The sequence below is a fragment of the Ruditapes philippinarum genome, unplaced genomic scaffold, assembly GCF_026571515.1.
Source record: "Ruditapes philippinarum isolate M1 unplaced genomic scaffold, ASM2657151v2 ctg20983_1_1_1_1, whole genome shotgun sequence".
In the NCBI taxonomy this organism is placed as follows: Eukaryota; Metazoa; Mollusca; class Bivalvia; order Venerida; family Veneridae; genus Ruditapes; species Ruditapes philippinarum.
Genome location: NW_026866902.1, coordinates 18,244 through 29,402, shown reverse-complemented (window position 1 = coordinate 29,402; position 11,159 = coordinate 18,244). Strand labels below are relative to the sequence as shown.

The 11,159-nt window shown below is 30.4% G+C and overlaps 1 long non-coding RNA gene across 1 annotated transcript; it reads right to left on the bottom strand.

Moving 5' to 3' along the window:
• Positions 1-811: 811 nt before the first annotated feature.
• Positions 812-2,622, bottom strand: LOC132734150 (uncharacterized). The gene is made up of 3 exons (XR_009626272.1): positions 2,367-2,622; positions 1,934-2,114; positions 812-1,783 (listed from the first exon to the last, which is right to left on the bottom strand). It is a non-coding gene; the product is annotated as an uncharacterized LOC132734150 (long non-coding RNA).
• Positions 2,623-11,159: the final 8,537 nt, after the last annotated feature.

Sequence of the window (11,159 nt, the reverse complement as noted above, 5' to 3'; positions counted from 1 at the left end):
GAATATTTCCTTAACATCAAATGAAGCATGCACGAATTTATTACTAACCGTATTAAAAATAGCAACATAATATTTTGTTCAATTCTATTCTGTTTACTAACAATAATTATTTATGTATTTAAATTACCGAGCCATAGACCCTTCTTAATATTACCTCATACATATTCATAGATTTCTCAGAACGAGGCTAACAGGGCAAGCTGCGGTATCTGCTCTATGTAAACATATCACTTATATATGGCCGAAAGATTTTTCTACAGTGTCAGAGATCTTGATAATGTTCTGTTTGCTACATACTTGTTGAGAACTATATTTAATATTAAAAAAAATCTCTTCTGGAGATGAATAAATCAACAAAGGGTTTAATTTACACTATATACAGTGAAGGACATACAAGACCTGATAAGTCAATTCTGGGACATACGATAATCGTATATCCCAGGTCAATTAAAGTTTTTGGTTATTACAAATAATTTCTAATATTCTTTGTCAGTATAAATATCAGGTTAACTCTTTGCAACTTAAATAGACATTATCTGCGTTATCATTATTTTATTGCTAACCTCAACACATGTTGGTCAAGAGTGTATTAAGTAATTAACTGATAATAGATGTAAACAGTTGGATGCTGAATTCTGTACCATACTTCCCCTAAATTTAGCTATTGAAATAAAAAAGTTTAAAAAAGTTTTATTCACTTTGTATTTAAAAGTAAAAAATTCTGGATTACTCTCTAGAAACTGGTTAATTTTACAGACAGCCTCATCAAATAAAAATGATATTTTGATATATGATATGACACCCCGTCTTATACATTTCAATGGATTTTCAGTATCATAACACATGATGTTGTTTACAGCAATGTAAAAATACATTTCATGCTAAGTAAGGAACGTAAAACTTATATATTATCAACTATTTAATTAATTATAGTATAAAATATTTAGTATATAACGAAATACAATCATTTGATTGCAAATATCAGTCAAATCTTAAGACGAAGCTGAAGTATCATTAAATTATTGCACTTGTCCAGTTGGTCTGACTTGATTATGTGGTCATCTTGTTGGAACCCTCAACTGGCTGGTATATAACAAATCATTAGGGAACACGGCACTTCCAGAGGATGTTGCCTGGACTTACCAACCCCAAATATTCCATGTACAAAGGGGACTGAACATTCGCAGAAAACCTATGCAGGACGTTGCAGTCGGAGGGTATTAGGCAAGGCAGCATCGAGTTTTAGCACTTCTTTTAACATTCCAAGGCATATTCTCTCAACGATATAATGCAATAAGAGGACAAAATACTAAATGTAATAAACATGTTGACATATTCCCTGCACCATATATGTAACAAAGCACAATGTTAAAAACAAAGTAATGCAATGATTTCTTTTAAAGTTTTTATTTAAATTCAAGGCGCAAAAGACTGAACAAATGGTCCTTTAAAATATGCTAAAACATTTGGCAAGTCAAGCTGATTGTTTTGCTAGCATCATAATAAATGTTCTTAATGTTTTTCCTATTGAAAACTGTAATGAATATATAGTAAATTTTGTTGGAAATCCTGTATAACATTATAAAATATACAACTGTCAACATTTGAAAATTTGTTTGTATTAAACGTTCAATATCACTGTTTGTTTTCTTCCTTAGTTTTCTGTAATACTTCTTTCAACTGTTTGATAGTTTCTTGCCACTGCCATGAAGAGATATTACAATTACAGGCGATTCAAATACCAATTGTCAATTTGTGTTCATGACTGTTACCAGTGGAATTCCTGAAAAATATATACCTTTTATTTAGAAGTGGAAACACGAATTATGCCATTTCTAGAATATATCAATTTATATTTTAATTGCAAATATATTTTTTACAGGGGCTAAACTTTGTTTATGTGTAAAAAATGAAAATTAAGTCTTGTGTATACCTTTCATCTGGTAATGAAATCTTCTTCTTTAGTGTTCATCTTACTGGTCTGTTGATTATTACTCCATCTACAGGGTACATTACATCTGTTCTCTTCAGACATATATATGAATTTATGTCCATGATTGTTAATCTTATTGTGTGAAATGCTTCAAAACGAGCAACTATTGCAAAATATTGATCTGAAATAGTAAATAAAATAACCGTTATTGCTTTTAGTATAAAAACGGTATTGATTTAGATTCTGAAGCAATTATGTTTTAAATGTTATCTGTGATATAAGTGTGATATTTTAAATGAAATTTATGAACAAACATATTGTTATGTTTATATAAATGAAACATTTAAAACAATGAGAAATGAGAGTAATTAATGTAAGTAGTAATACAACTTAAGTAGCTTGGTTTAAAAAGAAAAGAACAATGGTATTTTACCTTGAAATGTTCTTTCATCCATCTTATTTTCACAATCCTTTCTTTTGTTAAACTCACATCCTTAGGTATTTTATGAAAATTAACGGTATAATCATATATCTAGAATTGGAATAACAGAGTGGAATAAAAATGAGATTTCCCCAGTAAGTTTAACACACTAGGGCTTATCAGGTCAGACATTATTTGTTTACATTCATGCCCTGTTAGCCTCTCTCTGGTGATGGAATGTAAAGTATGCATATAATTTGAGAAAGGCCTATTCTATGTTACACGTCCTTCAAAAATCTACCATAAGATTATGAACACAACATTATATTAACGTTTATATATTGTACAAAGCTTTCTAACCGACTGACGCTATGATAAGTGTTATGATACTGCCTTGAACATTTTTTATCAGATCACAAAACTATTGTAATCATATGGTCATAATAATAGACATGCGAGAATAACACAGAACGAATATAACACAAATTATTTCGATTGGTTGTGGTTGTACACTTTCCATGATTAATTGTCTTAGATAAATATTGGATATTCTTTCTATATATTATACTGTTGTCTTAAAAGAATTGTTCTTTAAAAATATATATACCATCCTGTTTTAATCGACGTTTCTGTGGTGTATCTTCTGTTGAAACTTACCCAAATTGAAAATCTTACAATTACGTACGGGTAATTGCGAAAAAAACAACAACAAAACAACAACAACAAAACACCAACAAACATTTCATTATGACTCTAAAAATTATATTACATTAAAAGTTTTACACCCCTGCAAATAATCTATTTTTTATTTTAAATATATGACCATATTTCATAGACGTATCCTGGTCTTCTACTAAACATTTTGCCTCAGTATATACACGATTATTCAATTGTAAGCAAGACAGACAGGTTAAGTTTTATTTTAAAGGGCGTGGTATCAATGTAAAACCAACGATTATACGTAGACTACTCAACAATCTTGAATTGTAAATGATATTTGCATTCATTAGCGACATAACATTAGATAGACATAAATATTTTACAAATCATTATATTCAGTTAAATTTCCAATAATTTACAATAAATCTTGGGAATTGTTAGAATAAATTAAATCATGATGGTGATTTTGTATACTGTTTCATCAGCCGGTGTCCAGGAGCATGATAGGTGTTACATTTTCCTCCGACTTTCTAAAGAATATCTTAGCTTTCTCTACATTTTTAATGTTAATCAAGCGTTTATTCAATTGTGAGTCCTGAAAAAGTTGGATTGCACTTTTTCCTCCATGTAATTTTATTTTTCTTGTCTTTTGAAATCCGTGACTGTTCGCCAATATAATTCTGCTTTTTTATTTTGTTAAACGCCATTTTGCAAAACCTTGCTACTTATTCACGTGTGATAATCGCATTTCGAAACAACAACAACAACAACAACAACATCAACAAAAACAACAACAACAACAACAACCACAACAACAACAACAACAACAAAAAACAACAACAACAAAAACAAACAAATTAAGCATATCAATATACGAGTAACTAGCAATCTGCCGGGATTGAAAATCAGTAACACCAAACCATTACTGATATTAAGAAAGTATTCTTTAGATCTACATGTGTCTAAACTGCCTGTCTGACTACCTTGTATCAGTAAATAAACTAAATACTCCAATAATACAGAAGTAGAAAACCTAAAATCTACTTACACATACAAAACTTTCTTTTTTTGCAAGATAAAAAACAGGTTTTTGACTTATATTCTGTTGATCGAACATATTAAAATTAACAAGTTTATTTTAGCAATTACGTAAAACAGTTTTCATATACATATTATCTTCTAAAATGTAATATCAGTTTACCTACAGTGTGTAGATTTTACACCGTTACATATGTTTTCTGAAGGTACTCAAAAGTAGTTATTTTACATAAAAAAAGACAGTGCAGTAAAGATCAGTATTTTCAAAATTTTCAAATTTGAAGAAAAATAATATTTATTCATAAAGACTGTAATGATGTTCCAGTAAAAGATGTTAAGTGTTTGGAAATCGAAGTGATATATTTTATTCGTATTCATATTCAACTATACGAATATATTCCATTTAAATATACCTATGTTTCTTGTCAATGGAACACATTTTGCTAACGTGGTAAAGATACAAAAAATCTTTTTCACATATAAATGTAACAATCAAAACAGTTGAACGATTGCAATATTTTATTCACACTTGTATATTAACGAGGTGTTTGTTTTGGTATGAAATTATAAAAATACACAATTTGTTTACTTTCTTCATGTTTTAGTAGATATATTTCTTTAAATATATCATTTTTCCATTTTGCTTTTATTTGCAAACAAAAAAAACTGGCATTTAAAAACGAAATGTCTTGACGGCGGGGGTTGTAAATGTCTATATGAAATAGAAATGGCAACAGAAACATCGTGTCGATTGATTATTTTTTTCTTCTTCTATTTTTAGTAACCCGAGACATGCTACATGATAATTTAAATTAATTCAGATTACCACGTTACCATTTGAACCAAAGAAAGTAACTTGAGAAAGCTTATATTACAAATGACATGTTGTACGTGATTGTTAGGAAATATGAATATTCTGATTATATCTCATAATAAAAAACTGTTACTATTTTTTTCTGAAACTTAGATATTCGTAAGTTGAAAAACACTTGATTTAATTGAAACTCTTTGTGAACGGCAACTAGTGATTTTATTTGTCCTCATACAAATCAAATTGTTTTAACGATTTGCTATCAAAGAGATATTCTATTTAGAACGAAAGTGTTATTGATCATAAAGAATCCCTTTGCTATTGTGTATTTAGTTTATAATATTCTGCTGCAGTATGAAATACACTCTATCACATTTTTACTTTATTTTTTTCGACTGAAAAGAATAAGGCGATATATACCAATCCAGTAACTGCTCAATCTACTGTTAAAAGGTGGTATGCCGAGTGAAAAAGAAGTATACCACGGTACACTAGAATTTTTAAAATATGTCTTTCAAAGAAATATTTTCAATAACTGCAACTCCACAACAAGCTATGCAATGTTTCACCACGCCCACTGCCTAACCATAATCAAAGGGTTTATATGAACCAGTCACACAATACATACTAAATGTTTCAATTTTTATATTAGCTTTAAGCAAATGGCAAATTGTTTGGCTTATTTTGTTTTTTAAAAAATTGATTGCTTACTGGATTGGTATATGTTGCATAATTGTTTTCAGCAGAGAATGACATGTGCATGAGCAAAGAAGGTATCCTTAATCCTTTTTTCTCAGTGAAACACCCGTATTATGTATTGTAAAAAAACGATTGTGTAAAACAATTGTATTGTCATTTGAAATCATGGATGTTACTTTGCATGAACCTACATGATTAGGTGATATACTTACAGGCAAACGTGACAGGCCAGTCAAATGGCCTGAATTAATGACACACATTTGCCAAAGGTTTATTTTGACGGACAAGTACTATAATGACCATTTCAGTAAAGGTTGTATTATTTTCTTAATAACGTCCTCACAACTAGTCAAGAATAATTATGTCAGGCGGAAAGAACACAATTTGGTTAGAAGGGGGAAGTGTTACCGATGTCACAAATAATATTGAAAATATTTATCAAAATTGATTTATCCCCAGGTTGTTCTTTTGAAATATATTTGGTTCAAAAATGATAATTTTTTTAAAAAAAAATCATATCACAAGAAAAGCCACACCTTACCTGAATGTTAGGACTAACGTTTCTTTTTTATATTTCTTGTCATTTTAACCTTTCACAGTCTAAAATTCATATGTTAACAAACCTAACATTATTTCCGAAAACTAATGACCATACTTAACGCGTGAATATTTTTGCTTACATAAAATATCATTGCAATCAATGTCTTCTATGTCAACTGACTGCACCAGCGTAAATTCCAAGTGGCGAGGTAATTGGTTGCTTTGAAAGAAATTCCAAATTGTATACATAAAGCAGCAGTACCATACGGTCAAAAAGTTCGCTCGTAACACATTAAAGACAATTCTGACCGACCGACTCTCTGTATGACATGTCTTTGTTACGTGCATTGCTAGATTTGGGTTGTAAAAACACTTAGTTTCCTACATTGCCTTACGGTCACTAGCTTCATATTACAGTCATATCACAGTCTAAGTTTTATCTATTTAAGTTGCATATAATGAGGTCATGCCCATTACGATAAATAAAACTTTTTAACATTAAATTCCATTGCTTTTTCACTTCACAAATAATCACAATTTCTGTAAACATATTGAAACATTGTACGAAAAACATAATTACATGATTGACTAATGATCAAGAACGGAAACTTATACATCATAGATAATTGTAAATGTAGTAAACATTCCTAATTTGAGCAAGACCTTGGTGAAATACGGTTTGTTGTTAATGTTTAATTAATTTCTAATTTGGGCAATATTTCTGCATTAAATAATAATAGAATTTGCACATGATGTACTGCCAGGAGTATACACCTGACTATAAATAGTTAATATGTTGTCAGCATAGGAAACCATCCATAATTCCAAGAATTATTTCATACCACTTATAATCTTTTTGTGGGATGTTTACGTTTTATATGAGACTACAGTAAATTAAAGTATTGTATATCTTTAACATTTCAACTATTACCGAATGGAAGTATAGATAATTATAACCACCAATCATTAAAAATGTATTTATCCACAATTGTAATTACAGGATTTTTTACAAAGGACATCTTGAAATTCTTGGAAATAAAATGTTACCTTTCTCGGAATGAAAAGGTTACACCAAAAGCTTCTTGTCTGTACGATAAACAGATTGGTGGTAGTTGAAATGTTAAAAAAATATACAATACTTTAATTAAATGTAGTCTCATATAAAACTTAAACATCCCACAAAAAGATTATAAAGTGAAATGAAATAATTCTTGGAACTATAAAAATGTTTAGGTTATATTGGTTTATATGAATAAAGTGAATGTCTATATAGAGAGGGAAAGATGATTTTAAGATGAGAATTTTTACAGACATTAGGCTCGACAATGTCAAGAAATGTTAAGTAAACTTGTTTTAAATAGCACCATAGACATAATAATTAACGTAATCAAAATCGTATATCAATTATATGATTTTAAGTTTTCACGCCTCTAGATGATTGGAAAAGGTTTAAACATTAAAACACCCAAGTGTGTGAAGTGACGACCAACGATACCGACCACTCCCCAAGCACAGGCTTAAGCAGATGTTAACAATCTAAGACTAACATTTATTAACAATCAAACAAAAGTTCAATGCTAATCAAATATTTATTTTAGATTATGCAAAAAAATTTCAACGAATTTGATATTTTTCAGAACACATACGAGTATTTGCATTTTAGCTAGCGGCATAAGACATGGTTTTGTATGCTTTGACCAATTTCATCTATGTTAATATTAAATGGCTTAAATGCTACCTTAAATAAAATAATTTAAGTTGTTCACATGTCATGACAAACTTTTATTATCTAAATCAGTTTTCATTAAAATTTGCATGAATTTGTTGACTTAAAGAATAAGTTTATAAAGTCAATTTAACTTACTTGCACAACATTGATTATTCAAAATACCATTATTCGTGATCCGCCATACTGTCATCTACTGTTTTTGATTCGTGCCTTGACGAGCTCAATATCGATGGTCCTGTGTTGCTGGTTTTTGTCAGGGATAAAAAATATATATATAAATGTTGCCTTCTTGAGGTTTTTGTGAAATATTGAATACATTTTCACTCAAGATTATAAAATTTCAATATATTTTCAGAATAGGGAATTTAATCAAATTTCGTATAAAGGATTAATTGAACCAGCCTATAAGAAAGAAATGAAATTGTCCACTTCAATTATAGTATGCTCCGTATTGGTATCTCTCACATCAATATATTCATTTGTGTTTCTAGGTCGATACTTTGGTTTTTAGTTTATCCGGCATTAGTATTTAACCTTGCATACCGTTTAAATCCAAAAAGTTTCATTTGTAATGAGTATTTTTCTGAAATAATAAAGGCTAGAGCATAAATATTTGGCATAAAACATGCAGTAGACCACTACCAATGGTTTTCAAATAACCGCCCTTGGTGCCCCAATTGGCCCTGCCCAAGGGGGTCATTGAGTTTATTGTACATTCTTTAAAAAATATCTCCTTTGAAGTCATTCAAGTTAGAGCTTAGATATTCAGCATGAAGCATTATCCTCTACCAAGCTTTTTCAAATTAATACCTTGGACAAAAATTGAGCCTATCGGGCGGGATTTTTATATGTGTAAAGAAAAATATGTAAAAGTCATCTCTGAAACCATAAAGATTAGAGCTTGGATACTTGGCATGAAACATCGCCCAGTAGGCCTCTACCAAGCTAGCTTGTTCAAATAATATCCCTGGGGTCAAAATTGGTCCTGTCAATGAGTTTTTCTTATATGTACGAGTATATAAAACATCTTTGAAACCATAAGGGCTAGAGCTTAGATATTTGGCAATGACATTATTTTGTGGACCACAACCAAGCTTGTTTAAATAATATTTGGTTCAAAATTGTCCCTGTCCTTGTGTTATTGGTTTTCCTTGCATGCACTTAGTAAAATCTTTAAAAACATCTTTATTTAAACAATAGATGCTCGAGTTTAGGCATAGAACATCAGCTATTAGTCCTGTACCAAGTTTGTTCAAATTTTAGCCCTATGCTCAAAATTTGCCTCGTCCTCGGTATTATAAAATTTACATGTTTGTATATATATTTAAAAGTCGAAATTAGAATTGACTTCCTCAAATGTCTACAAAAATGATTATTTGGCGTCCTTTTCTAAACGTTCTAGGTTGCTGAACAATATAGAGGCAATATGGAGGCAAGATCTTTATATAAAAAATAGCTTTTGACATAATAATAAATGAACCTGTACATGAATGATCTTAGGTTGCCCTTTACAAATTTTGCTAAAATTGTTTTATGCTAAAATAAAACTTAAAGACATCCCTACGCCGTGGATGATGTTGATGAAACTGAAACTGTGGATTAAATCTTGTCAATGTAGACTATATACTCTGACGAGTGATTAAAGATCATTGTGGCCTTATTGTTTTAGCTCACTTGAGCACAAACTGCACATAGGTGAGCATTTTTTTTACAGCAATCTGCCCGTCATTCGTCATTATCTTCACTTTCTTTAAACTGTACCACTAGGTGGATTTTGAGCAAACTTCACACGAATGACTTTTACAGGATGGTCAGCTTCGAATGTTATGAAGATGGCATATGAAGGTCACAATGATTAAAAGACAAACATTAATTAAGTGAATCTTGAAAAATCTCCTCCTTATAAACTATATCGACCAAAACTAAAATATTTGTCATGTTACAATGCATTGCATTGAGATTTTCTACAAAAGTTTTATTAATCATTGGATCAGCATTGTCCAGATGGTCACATAGTTTTTGAAAAATTGCATAGGAGACCGCAATGGAACTCTTATGTAGCACGTTACATTTTACTGTGGACCTGTATAAAAGTTATAGTACTCATCTCCTGAAGTATAAACGGGGGTAATGTTTTTATAGACTTGGCGTGGACGGTCACTTGCACTTTCCATTACCGTCCATGAACAATTTTGTATGCAGTTTCATCTTGTTTTCCTCTACATAAGTTCTACAGATCATGCCATAGGAATTAAATTTGGTCTAGAACCGGGGTCATTTAGTTTATTTAGATATATATGGTTTCTATTGTATTTTTATATCGCCTTTAGGTCCTTTTCGTACACATTTATGTATTCATTTGTAACATTACAATGACTTAAACTGTTTTGTGGACTCATATTGATTAAAGCATATACATGTAGTTTCTTATCTTCTTTCTTACTAATATATAGTCTATGATTTCGAACATAGTATATCTTTTTTTTGTACAAAAACGATATATAACAGCATTGTTTAATATTAAGTATTATTCTTTTAGTATTTACTAGTAACTTGTCATTGTGAATTCATGAATAAAGTTTTGTTTTCTAAAAATATGTGGGTTGTTGTTTTGTATCTCACCAATGTACAAGTACTCAAGATGAGTTATTGTCATAGCTCAACGTTCGTCGTCTGTTCTCCTTCCGTCCGTACAGCATCTCCCAAACAACAAGGCTAATAATATCTCAATTTTCTAGGAAATGTCCATTAAGTGATCTTACTTTAAAGATATTAAAAAATATATAAATTCAATGCAAAATTTCTGGTTGCCTTGACACCTATTAGAAAAATCTTTAGAAATCATCTTGTTTGAAATAATAAAGGCTTAAGCATAGATATTTGGCATAAAACATGTAGTAGACCATTATAAAGCTTGTTCAAATAATCGCCCTTGTGATCCCAATTGGCCCTGCCAAAAGAGGTCATTGAGTTTATAGTATTCTTTAAAAATCATCTCTTTTGAAGTCATAAAAGTTAGAGCTTAGATATTTGGCATGAAGCATTATGCATGATCCTCTATCAAGCTTGTTCAAATTAAGCCATTGGACATCAAAAATTGGGCCTATGGGGTGTTTATATGTGTAATGAAAAGTATGAAAAAGTCATCTCTGGAGCCATAAAGATTAGAGCTTGCATATATGGCATGAAACATCACCCAGTAGGCCTCTACAAGCTAGCATGTTCAAATATATCCCTTGGTCAAAATTGGTCCTGCCAATGAGTTTGTCTTATGTACGAGTATATAAAACATCTTTGAAACTTTAAGGGCTAGAGCTTAGATATTTGG